The sequence below is a fragment of the Eptesicus fuscus genome, chromosome 2 (assembly GCF_027574615.1).
Source record: "Eptesicus fuscus isolate TK198812 chromosome 2, DD_ASM_mEF_20220401, whole genome shotgun sequence".
Taxonomy (NCBI): Eukaryota; Metazoa; Chordata; class Mammalia; order Chiroptera; family Vespertilionidae; genus Eptesicus; species Eptesicus fuscus.
Genome location: NC_072474.1, coordinates 19,214,578 through 19,227,306, shown reverse-complemented (window position 1 = coordinate 19,227,306; position 12,729 = coordinate 19,214,578). Strand labels below are relative to the sequence as shown.

The 12,729-nt window shown below is 46.6% G+C and overlaps 1 pseudogene; it reads left to right on the top strand.

Moving 5' to 3' along the window:
* Positions 1–11,497: 11,497 nt before the first annotated feature.
* Positions 11,498–11,690, top strand: LOC103292605 (40S ribosomal protein S29-like; annotated as a pseudogene).
* Positions 11,691–12,729: the final 1,039 nt, after the last annotated feature.

Genomic DNA, 12,729 nt, shown 5'->3' with positions numbered 1-12,729 from the left:
CAATAGCATCAATCCTTCCAGGCCATAGATAGGTATATGCACAGCATCCTCCCTTACCCACGGTTTCACTTTCTACGGTTTCAGTTACCTGTGGTCCTGAAAATATTAAGTAGAAAATTCCAGAAATAAACAATTCTCAAGTTTTAAAGTGTGATGAGTAGTGTGATGAAATCTCCTGCGGTCCCACTCTATCCTGCCCAGGACATGAGTCCTCCCTTTGTCCAGCATCTTCACACTGTAGACTCTCTCCCACCACCTCTAGTGACTTAATAGACACCTTGGTCATCAAAGAGAGAGACCACATTCACATAACTCACAGAAAAAGTGATGTGTATTGTGATAATTGTTCTATTTTATTATTGTTGTTCATCTCTTAATGTGCCTAATTTATGGATTAAACTTTATCACAGGTGTGTATGTATAGAAAAAAAAGCAGTGTGCATAGGGTTTGGCACTATGTGTGGTTTCAGGCATCCACTGGAGATTTTGTCTCCCGAGGATATGGAGGGACTACTGTATGTGTATGTGTATGTGTCTCCTGTGTGTCTACATCATTTACATACAAGGTGATGACTGTGCATAATGATCTGCAGCCTATCACTTCCACTTTACAGTTTTTAGATCTGTCCATGTTGACATATGGAACAGTAACCGATTTGTTTAAACAGCTGCATGCAGTCTGTTGTATGAATGTGTCACATTTTATTTACTCCTCTATTGTTAAAATTTAGGTTGTATCTAATATTTTACTATTACAGCCATTGCTGCAAGGAAGCCCCTTGTACGAATTTCCTTGTGCATGTCTTCTTAAGATGTGCATTTAGAACTGGGATTGCTGGGTTGAAGGGTATAAATATTTCAAGATGCCAAGTTGACTCCCAACGTGATTTTGCCAGTTTGTACTTCCTCCAGCAGGATGTACAGCTTTAGAGTTAGGTTTCCAAGACTTGGCCGTTATTAACAGCACGTGGGAGCTGCTACAGCAGAGTGGAAACCATGATGGACTTTAGATTCAGACAAACCTGCTTTCAGTCTGGGACCCACCACTTACTAGCCTTGCAGCCCTGGGCAGGTCCCTCAGAGATGACGATACTAACATGGATCCCCCAGGATCTCATGGCACAGCAGGGGTTCAGCCTGCAGCCAACCACTGTTTGAATCCTGGCTCTGCCACATACTAGCTGTGTGGCCTTGGGAACATTCTTTAAGTTCTTTGTGCCTCTATTTCCTCGAGTATAAAATTGGTTGTTAGAAGGAAGATGCAATATAATGGATGATGTTAGCACAGCCTGGCATATATGATATCTAGCATTCATTATATGCCTACTATTCAAGTCTAATTGAAATAAAGTGGATGTGTGTACCACAAAGGACCTTTGTGGTCAAGTCCGATTTGCCCGGATGAAGGAAGTGAAGTTCACAAGAATCAGTGACTGGCCCCAGGGGACGCAGCCAGTTACTGCCAGCCCGACCCGTGGGGATAGAATGAGGGCGGCCATCAGTGTGCTTCGTCTGGCTCTTCAAGCCTTGTGGTGACAAGGGACGGCTGGAACGCCGCACATGTGCAAACCACAAATCCCGACCCTCGGCACGCTCTCATTCCACGGGGTCCAACTGCCATTCTTCTCAGCAGCGGTCCTGCAGTGTGAGCTGCTGCAGTCACCCTTTCTTGAGGCGGGTGTGCTCCAGACAGACGGCGTCAAGCACATTACCGTCAAACCTGGATGCAGAGCGTTGGGGGTGCAGGGCCCTGTGTGTTCTGCTCACCGTGGGAAACAGGAGAGCCTGGTCCTGACTGTGGCCACTAACACAGCAGAAGCTCTGAGCGTCTGCCCAGAAGCCTGGTGGGGTGCCGGGAAGGGGGGGCCGGCCAAGGAGGGGGCGGGGCGCAGCTAAGATATGCAGGTTGCTGGCAGCACGTAACCATTGTGACCCCAAACATCCTGTTGCTGTTCCTATGATTTGTTATCTCACCGGGAGCAGGCTGGGGCACTCCTGCCCTGGGTGCCTGCTCAGGCTGGGCCCGGCCCGGCACCAGGCACAGACAGGTGGCAGGGTCCCCGGCGGGGCATGGCCACCAGCTGGCAGCACAGGCCCTTCCACCCCTGTGCTTACTCTGTTCTGTTTCAGAATAGTTCCGGGGCTTTGTCACTAAAATGGACCACAAGGACATTTCCAAAAGGCAACACATATCGTTTCCTTTTAAGAGTATATCACGTAGGGATCCAGAAGTTTCTCCAGACACAGAAATGTGACTGATGAGCTTTCTGGAATCTTTCCAGTGCTCTGTCCGTGTGCTAGGGTACAGGAACGGGTCCTAAAAGCCTGGAAGCCACCCGACAGCGGGCCCTGCCAGCCCTCCTCCTGTGGGCACAGAAACGGAGTCCGGGAGTTCCTCCTGGATAAATTGAACAATGTGTCTTCCTTTCAAGACCCTTCCAGAAGAAGATAGAATATAGTCTGTTTTATTTATAGATTCTACTGTGTGTGTGTGTGTGTGTGTGTGTGTGCAGATTTATGTATATGTATGTATGTAAATTGTTTATTTAAAAATCTCTCTCATCGCCTTCTTTCTCCATAGGTCTTTCTCGTTGGTTTTGAGATCAACTTTACAAGTGACGGTTGGTCATTAAAAATACATTACAAAGCCAAAATGCTTCATGTGTCCACTTTAAGATTTCAATACTTTTTAGGATAGCCCAATTGAGAGTTGTATGTGAGAGAAAAGAAGCAGCAGAGTTGGGAAGACGGAGAAGATGGGCAGGTCCTGGGAGGTGGGGGGTGGGGGGGTAAGAGGCCAGCCTGGCGGGAAGCAGGGAGAGGAGGCGCCAAGTGACACTTTGTCACGTGGGGTGGAAGCTAAGGCAGGTATCTCCATTGCCGCACATTCTTCCCTCTAGAGATTAAGGCAGATTCCTCGGGGCAGGGAGAGCAACTCTGCCTGGAGCTGGTGAGGGGAAAGGAGAAGGAAGCTTCTGACTTCTGTGAACAGGCTTTCTTCGCCACAACAGAAGTTAGTATTAAAAATCTCACAACAGCCGTCCACAAACTGCTGGGGGGAGTGGAAATCGGTGCAATCACTTTGGAATAGTATTGGGCAGCGCGGTAAATTACAACGGTCTCGGATGCTCTGCTCCTTCTCCCGTGCAGAGGTGGGGCTCCCCCCGCCCCTATATAGGAGCCGCCTCAGTGCCCCGCGGGACCAGGGGGATGTGGTAGGTGACGCTGCATATCTCCCAAGGCCCATCATGAACAGCCTTGCAGACTTCTGCCTCTGTCTCCTCAGGCACTGGCTCTGGGGGAGCCGGCTGCCATGTGAGCCATCCCACTCCCCGGGAGTGCCACGCTGGAGAGGCCTCATGGAGGGTCCGACAGTCGCAGCCTTGCCCGGCCTCGCTGATGTCCCCGCTGCGGCACCAGATAGGTGGGTGAAGTCATCTGGGACCTTCCAGACCACCTGGTGGCCAAACCTAAATGACCGTAGTCCATGCCACAGGTAGAGGAAGAACCACCCGCCAAGCTTACCTGAATTCATGGCCCGCAAAATGGATTCATCGTGGTGGTTGTTTCAAACCACTGGATTTGGGGGTAATTTGATCACCAGAACAAGGAACATCCACTAAAGCTGAGCATCCTCACACCTAGACCTGCCAGTTCCACTCCGGGGTAAATACCCAGCCAACTGTGTGTCTGTTTGCACCGAAAGACACAGGCAAGAATGGTCATAGCAGCTCCATACGCATAACAGCCCAAACTGGAAACAACCCGAAAAGGCAAGATGAGAACTATCCATCTGCCTGAGGGGCGGGTGGCACAGTAAGATCAGGGAGAAGGCAGCAGAGCAGCTGATGGGCTGCTTGTGACCTAACTAGGCGAGTTCCCAGTGAGAGGGTTGTACGGTGTTGAGTGTGACACCCATTGTCTCAGCTAACCACCCACGGACGAGGAGGCACTCAGTGGCCACCTCCCTCCACCCCGTTACCACGTGTGAGCCGGACCCTCTGAACCACACATTTTCCTCGCCTGTTTGCTCTCGTCATTGCAGGCTGACAGTGTGCCCAGCTTGGTGAGAGGGAAAGCAGGGAGGGAGGCAAAGGGAACAGCCAGTCTTTCACTGAAGAAAACAGGTGTAAACAAATAGTTGCCGTAAACCAGACGGCACTCCAGATTTGCACACCGCTTTTGAGCTGGTCACTCGATTTTACACACCTGTCTTCTGTTCCCCTCCTAGAAAGGAAATGCCTCGAGGGCAGGAATTGTGTTTTACTGACTTTTCAATTTCCATAGCATCCAGCACAGGGCCTTGTGTGTGGAAAGTGCTTCAAACTTAGTTTTTAAAAGATAGAGTAGCTGAGTTAAGCCAGCTAGTTGGGTTAATGGAGTCACTGAAGAGATCACCTTGATCTGACGTGAACCCTCCTCTGTCTGCAGACGAGAGACAATGTGCCTGGGGTTGAGGACAGGAGAGCATGTGAGGTACTACAAGAACGAATGTCCCTTCCCTAGTGTCCCCTGACGAGGCATGAGGGTCCCATTTAAAGATGCAGAATTATAAAAACACAGGCAGAAACAGTCCTTAGTCAAGGGGGCAAGCCAGCCTCCAGGTAGAAGGAACACCAGGAGGACACGGTATGTCACTGGGCCTGCTCTTGTCCTCCTGGGGCTCCAGAGAGCCATGGACCCTCCCAACCTGGGAAGGCCCGTCTATCTCCTCCCACAGCGAGGGCAGGTAAACCATGTCCCACTGACCGGCTGTAGTTTAGAAACTGTGTGTGGTTTTGAAAGTGTATGTGTGTATACACACACACACACACACACACACACACACATGCACCATTGACAGAATGCCAATTGTGCATTAACTTCATTGACTTTTTATCATTAAACTAGAGGCCCAGTGCACGAAATTCGTGCACGGGTAGGGTCCCTAGCGGCTGCCAGCTGCCACATGAGGCCTCCTTTCCCTGGCTGCCGGCTGCTGGCTGGGGCCTTCCTTCATTTGGTGCCACCCCTTGGTGGTCAGTGCATGTCTAACTCCCGGTTGGTCGAACTCCCGCCGTGGGAACAATTTGCATATTAGCCTTTTGTTATATCGGGTATAGTTTATCAATCAATGAGAACTTACATTGTGTGGGTTTGAGTGGGGGGGTGTGTGTCCTGGAACTCTAAAAGGCTCATAAACATTGCTCTAGAGTAGCCACAGATTCTGATTATTTCAAATGGAGAAAATAAATCTCCCTTAGGAGACTTATCCAAGCCAACAGAGGGCATCCTTCAGCCTTTCAACACTTGAATTTTGAGGAGGTGGGGTGGTGTGCGTCAAAACACTGAAATGTATTAAATGGGCTTTTGCTGTAAACTAAGGCACTGCAGGTGGCAGAGTGGGACCAGGGGGCTGGTAGCTAGAAAATGAATATCAATAATGCTAAAGGGTCATATCCCTTTTGCATAGAGAGTAGACTTTAATCAATTTTATCTCCTTGATTAAGTTCTGGTTCCACCTATAAATGGACCTAAAATCCTTAGCCCTCCCCCCTGTCTTGGCACACAGCACGGAGTATGGTTGCATCTTTCCATTTTCTAAACAAGAGTGAGTTTGGTACCTGCGACAAATTATACCTGGAGGAATGAGTAATTTTTCAAAATTCCACCAGAGGGAGCCAAATAACTGCTTTAGAGCTATTCAATGCAGGTGCAGGCTTCCTCTTTGGGTGGCTGCTTGTGACTATTCATTGAGCTCCCCTCCACCGCCCCTCCACCGCCCCTCCACCGTTTTTGCTCCTCCTAAGATGTTTTGAACTTCAAGTCACCATGGCACTAGAAATACATATTTTGTATTTTCTTAACAACCCACAGACTTTAAACAAATACTGCTGTGGTGGCAATGTGAAGATTTTCTGCCCTCTTAATAGAGAATAGAATAATTTTTGAGTGCACAGTGAGGAATAAATCCAGTCAAGTATATTGCTGGGCTAGGGGATGGGGGTGGAAAATGATTTGTAATTGTAAACAATTTACCCAACAGTGAATCTTTCTCTTATACTATGACATGGGTTAGCTCTTCATTAGGAATCCCCTAGACAAATACATGTTTCCTGCTTCTGTCTAGTTTTAGACCCGTGAGACCGTCCATGAATATCAGCAGCATTCTCCCATTGGCATTGGCTGTGGCTGGGCGTCTTATAGTCCAGGACAGCTGGGAAAGGGTGTATCTGAATTTCAGCTAAGTTCTTCATACCCACCCTCACCTCACCTGTTCAACCACAGCTGGGACCAGTGGGTCCTTCTGAGATCCCATCCACCTTGTTTGCCTTATATTATAGCTCCAATCCCATTATATACTTATTATTATTAAATTTATCTTTATTGTTGAAAGTATTACAGATATCCCCTTTTTTTTGCCATGGACCCTCTCCCCCACCTGCCCCTCCTAGGCCTTCACTATGCTAGTGTCTGTGTTCATGAGCTATGCACATATGCATAAAAATTCCCTGGTTACTCTCTCCCTACCCACCCCCACCTTCCCTCTGAGATTCAGTAGTCTGTTCCATGCTTCCATGTCTCTGGATCCACTCCGTTCATCAGTTTATTTTATTAATTAGATTCCACATATAAGTGAGATCATGTGATATGTATCTTTCTCTGACTGGCTTACTTCACTTAGCATAATGCTCTCCAGGTCCCTCCATACTGTCTCAAAGGGTAAGAGACCCTTCTTTTTTACTGCTTCATAGTATGCCATGGTGTAAATGTGCCACAGCTTTTTTACCCACTCACCTACTGATGGGCACTTGGGCTGTTTCCAGATCTTAGCTATTGTAAATTATGCCGGTATAAACACAGGGGTGCATACATTCTTTCTGATTGGTGCTTTGGATTTCTTAGGACATACTTTATACCTGACTTCCTTATTAAACTGTCAGCTCCTCGAGGAAGGAATTTTGTCTTAATTTTCTCCATAGCCCCAGAACTCAGCAAAGTATAAAGCACACACTAAGAGTTACTCAATGTTTATGAAATAAATAATAACTTTATAAACAAGGTGTAAAATAATAAGAACTAAGAACAGGAAAGCATTTACTGTGTGCCTTGTCTAAGCACTAGATGGTGTTAACTCTTAATCTTCAGAAATGCCCAGTAAGGTAGGAAATAGGTACGGCCGTTATCTACATTTTAAAGTTAAGAAAACTGGTGGTTGAGGATTAGGTAACATTCCAGGGTCAGGAGTGGTATAAACTGACACTAGGGTTTGAGCTCTGGGACAATGATGTGGGAGCCAGTACACTCAGCCGTGGTTCTATAAACCAAAGAGAACAGCTCTACAGATCTGTGGTTCTATAAACCAGAGAGAACGGCTCTACAGATCTGTGGTTCTATAAACCAGAGAGAACGGCTCTACAGATCTGTGGTTCTATAAACCATAGAGAACAGCTCTACAGATCTGTGGTTCTATAAACCATAGAGAACAGCTCTACAGATCTGTGGTTCTATAAACCAGAGAGAACGGCTCTACAGATCTGTACCTGCTTCATGACTGTGCTAAGCATGTTGGATAATTCACAATTGCAGAAACCTTGACTAAAGTAACACACAACTCACCTCGTGTCTTAGGTGCAGCAAAAGGCTAAGCTGTGGTAATAAGGCATCCCCCACCCCCAATACAGTGGCCTAAAGCTAAGAAAACCATTTATTTCTGACTCATATAATAGTCTGGGGTGAAAGTTCTGAGCCAGTGAGCAGCTCTGCTCCATGTAGTCATTCAGGGACCCAGGTTCTTCCATTCTGAACGCTGCCATTCCCAAGAGCCTTGCCCTCTGTGTGATTGGAGCTGGACCACACTATGTCCAAATCACACCCAGTAGGAAAGTGGAAGAAAGCAGGGGGAAGGCACACCCACTGTCTTAAATGCCCTGTCTTTGGAGAGAACTTGGTCACATAGCCACGTGTAATTACTGGGAAATGAGCTCTCACTGGACAGCCATGCACACAGCCACAAGCCCATTACCTGGAAAGAGGCAAAAGGAGATTGTGATGGAGGTTAGCTGTCTCCACCACACTCAGTACCCAAGCCTAAGCCAGTCAACACCTTATTAATCACTTTCATAATGCTAGACATTAGTTACCTGCTCATTAAATTAGAGGATGACACCAGTATAGAAAAGAACAAAAATTACATTGGTTAGTAGATGAGGGTTTTAATAAAAATCATAACCTTAGGCGATGGTTTCTTAGATGTGACACCAAAAATACAAGCAATAAAATAAAAAATAAACTGGACATCATCAAAATTAAAAGTCTATTGTGTTTCCATGGATACCATCAAGAAAGTGAAAAGAAAACCCACAATATGGGAGAAAATCTTTGTAAATTATATATCTGATAAGGGACTTGAATCTAGAATGCATGAAGAGCGATTGCAGCTTGATTATAAGAAGACAAATAACTCATTTCTTTTTAAATTGGCAAACCCTCTGAATAGCTCTTTCTCCAAAGAAGACATACCAGTGGCCAGTAAGCACGTGAAGAGTTCTCATCATCATTAGCCACTAGGGAAAGACACATCAAGCCTCAATAGACACCATTCTGTACCCATTAAGGCAGCTCTAACCTAAAAGACAGACCAGAACCAGTGTTAGCAAGGGTGTGGAGCCACCGGAACGCCCGCACTGTGAGTCGGCGGGGAAATGGTGCAGCCGCTTTGGGAAATAGTCTGGCAGTTCCTCCAACGTTTAAACACAGAGCTCCCATGTTCTACTCCCAGGTGTTGCCCAAGAGAAACAGAAACACATGTCCACACATGAACTTGTACACAAATGTTCATGGCGGTATTACTCATAACGGCCCACGTGTGAAAACAACCTAAAGGAGGGAGGCAAGGTGGCTGCAGCCTAGGGAAGTTGCCTCCGCTTGCTCCCAGCACCTGACCGGGCTTGTGGCTAAACTGCGGAACATTCACCTTGAAAAAAAAAACAGCTGAACTATAGCTGATCTTGCCCAGCCGGCATGGCTCAGTGGTTGAGCATTGACCTATGAGCCAGGAGGTCACAGATGGATTCCTTATCAGGACACACGCTGGGGTTGCTGGTTCGATCCCCAGGCCAGGGGCGTGCAGAAGCAGCCAACCAATGATTCTCTCTCATCATTTGATGTTGCTATCTCTCTCTCCCACTCCATTTCTCTCTGAAATCAATAAAAATATTTTTTTTAAAAAATAGCTCATCTGAAATACGGTGAGTGGGTAGTGCAAGGAGGGGACAGGAGAAGAAGTGAAGTGGTGAGCCAACTCATGCAGCTGCGCAGTGTGGCTGGGAAGCCGGAGAGCAGGCCGGCAGCACAGCCCCTGCTGCCTGCCCCCAAACCAGAGCAACAGAGAAGGGAAGGGGAGCCCAGGGAGCTTCGGGCAGTGCGATTCAGTGATGTTCCGGTCCGTCTGGGAGACTTAGACCGCACTATCCCAGGCAAAAAGCAAGTGCTTGGTTACAGCACCAGCTTGGAAAGTTCACCCCAACAGTGTTTGTGGGAGAGGCACCCCGCAGAACTCCAGACTGGCCAAGGGGCTGAGCAGTTCAGCCAGCATGAGTCTGAGAGCCCAGCCACTCTCTGGAAAAGCGCTTTTGATGAAGAGCAGGATGGGGGCCAGAGTGCCTTGGGAAAGAGGAGCGGTCCTCTCCACCCGGAGGGAGGAGGAAGCACCCCTTCCCCCGCCTGGGGAATGGCTCTGAGCTAGAAATCTGCGCCTGTGCGGCAGGCCTGGCGGCGTGGGCACTGAAACATCTGGCCTGGAGGGAGCCTGGGCAGAAGCTCTGCCCAGTGAGACCTGGCCATGCTGAAAGATAAGAGAGCAAAGCAAAGCTGGGGTTTTGTTGCTGTTGTTTTTTAGATTTTTAAAAAATATCCCCTCTTGCTTGGGGTGGTGACAAAGGGGTACCAGTGACTCAGGCAGAGATGAGGCATTGGAAAGAGAGGAAGTGCCCACCCACCCCTCCTACAAGCTATGGGCACCACTCCTGGGCACCTGACCAGACTCCTAATGCAAGTCTGTTTAAACCCTCTGATGGGGACCTGGATACCCCTGCAGAGCCCAGTTCCATGGGGGAAAGAAGAGCAGCTCAAAACAAGGACATTCAAGGTGCAAGTTTTGAGGTAGACTTAGCCTCTGGGTGAGGGAGGCCCCATCCACTGGACTACTTGGGGTTCCACCCTGCAGGGCTTCCGTCAGGTCGCCCAAGGACAGCCAAGGACAGCAACTCACATTGGCCTGCACCACAGAACTTCCCAGGAGGCCCAGGACGAACATGCCAAGGGGCCAGATCCAACAATATCGGAGTAAAACCCAGCAAGCTCCACAAATAGGAGATCCAAAGGTTTTTTGTTTTTGTTTTGATTGGTTTTTCTTTCTCTTTCTTCTCTTTTTTCTTTCATATTCTCTTATTTCTATCTTTCATTTTAGTCTATTTTCTTTCTCTTCACTTTCAAAAATTTTCATTTTTAATTTAATATTTTTCTTTTTCAATTTTTATGTTCCTATTCTAGATTCTTCTATTCTATTCAGTATTATTACTTTTTAAAATTATTATTTCATTTTTTTCCTTTCTTTTATTTTTTATACTTATTTTATTTCTTGTCTCTTCCTTTGTTTTCATATTCTCTCCTTTTTTGCATTTCTTTTTCTTTCTCCTCCAGTTCTTTTGGTCTCATGTCTTTTAATATTCTTTTTATTGTGTATTTTTGTTTGTTTGTGTTTTAATCTTTATGTTGTGGTTGTTGTTTTTATTATTGTTGTTGTTTTGTTTGTTTTTGTGATGTGTTTGGTTTGGTCTGGTTTGGTCTGGTTTTGTTTTGTCAGCACCTATAACAGTGGGCACAGCGTGGTCCAGGTGAGACTCACAGTCACCAAGCCTGAGAGCTGATGCCACTCATGAATGGAACATCCTTCAAGACCCAAACACAACAGGACACATTCCTAGAAACATATACACTCTTCCAAAAGTCAACCAGAAAACCTGAATAGGTAAATAACAACTAATAAAACTGAAGCAGTAATAAAAAAAAATCCCCGTAATTAAAAGTCCTGGACAGGATGGCTTCACAGGTGAGTGTTTTACCAAACATTTAAAGAAGAACTATCACCCATCCTCTTCAAACTATTCCAAATTAGAGCAGACGTCATTCCGGACATCCTTCCGGACAAAGCCGGGGCCAGAGGGAAGCCAGTGCTGGCAGCCGGGGGAAGGAAGGCCTACTCTTGCATGAATTTCATGCATCGGGTCTCTAGTATATAGATAATACTGGAAGTCCTAGCCACAGCAATATGACAGGAAGAAAAAAATCAAAGGCATCCAAATTGGAAAGGAGGAAGTAAAACTGTCTTTATTCGCAGATGACATAATATTATACATAGAAAACCAAAAAAAACTACTCAATTTAATAAATGAATTTGGCAAGGTAGCAAGATACAAAATTAATATCTAAAAATCAAGGGCATTTTTGCCTTTTGCCTCATTGCTACAGAGAAAGCAAGATGGGTCACCAGCAACTCTACCGGAGCCATGGAGGAAATTCGCCCAGGGTTCTCATTTTTGCCTCATCTGCTCCTATTGCCAGGGTCTCATCCGGAAATATGGCCTTAACATGTGTGCCTGTGTTTCCATCAGTACACCAAGGACACAGGCTTCATTAAGCTGGACTAAGTGAACTCCCATGAATGGGTCGTTCAAGACATCTACCTTATGGTAAAATGCTCTTTGTACATAAAATTTTTTTTAAATGTTCTAAAATTGATTGTGGTGATGGATATAGTGAACAGTGAATATACTAAATATACCCAAAGACATTGAATTGCACGTTTTAGATAAGTGACTTGTAAATGGAATGTTAATTAATCCTCAATAAAGCCATTAAAAATCAGATGCAGCCAGAACACAGGGCTCACACTAACAAGATGAAATGTATCTTAGCTCCAGGTGATAACCAGCTTGTAGACTTTGAAAATCTGCTGCCCTCATGCAGGACAGGGGCAGCACGGCCTGACAGTGACGCCAGGGAGCGGGGAAGGATTTCGGTACATCCTAAAGTCAATCTGTACAAACAGCATGACGGGACTGCCAGAGCCATTAAATCTGCTGAGCTGGAGGTTGTCCTCTCCCACTGAAACTTCCAGGGACGGTTATGAGCTTTAAAGTGCTCTGGAAAACAGAGTCAACAAAGACAGTGCTCACAGCTCTAAACTCACTCTTAGGCAGAATGAATAGGGACAACTGAAATCAGAAAGGTAGTTATTACTAAGGCTTCCATGTCAGAGTCTCAGGCCTCAGGTCATCAGACGCACCGGTATTGGGCCTGTTGTGGCTCCCATCTCCCTGTGGCCCCACCCGAGTCTGAGTGAGGGGCTGCCCAGACCTGAGTGCGAAGCTCCCTCCGTACAGGGCTGTTGGCTGGGGGCTGGCCCTGCAGTCCTGTTGCCAGGCTCCCTGGCACCAGTGAAAAGGGAAGTGGGGTATCCAGGAACCAAACAGGGTTGAAAAGAAGGAAATCAAAATCATGGCAGGTAAGATATCTTAAAAATCTCTCCAATTATTTTTCTTATCAGTAAGCCAGTCTCTCACTCCCGATACTTCCTAAAATGTCAGCTTTACTTTTGTTCATTTGCACTCCACACCTCACCAAAAATAATTTGAGGGCAGAATGGAAAGTTAGAGCCATGGAGAGGACCTTCTACCATTGCTTGGA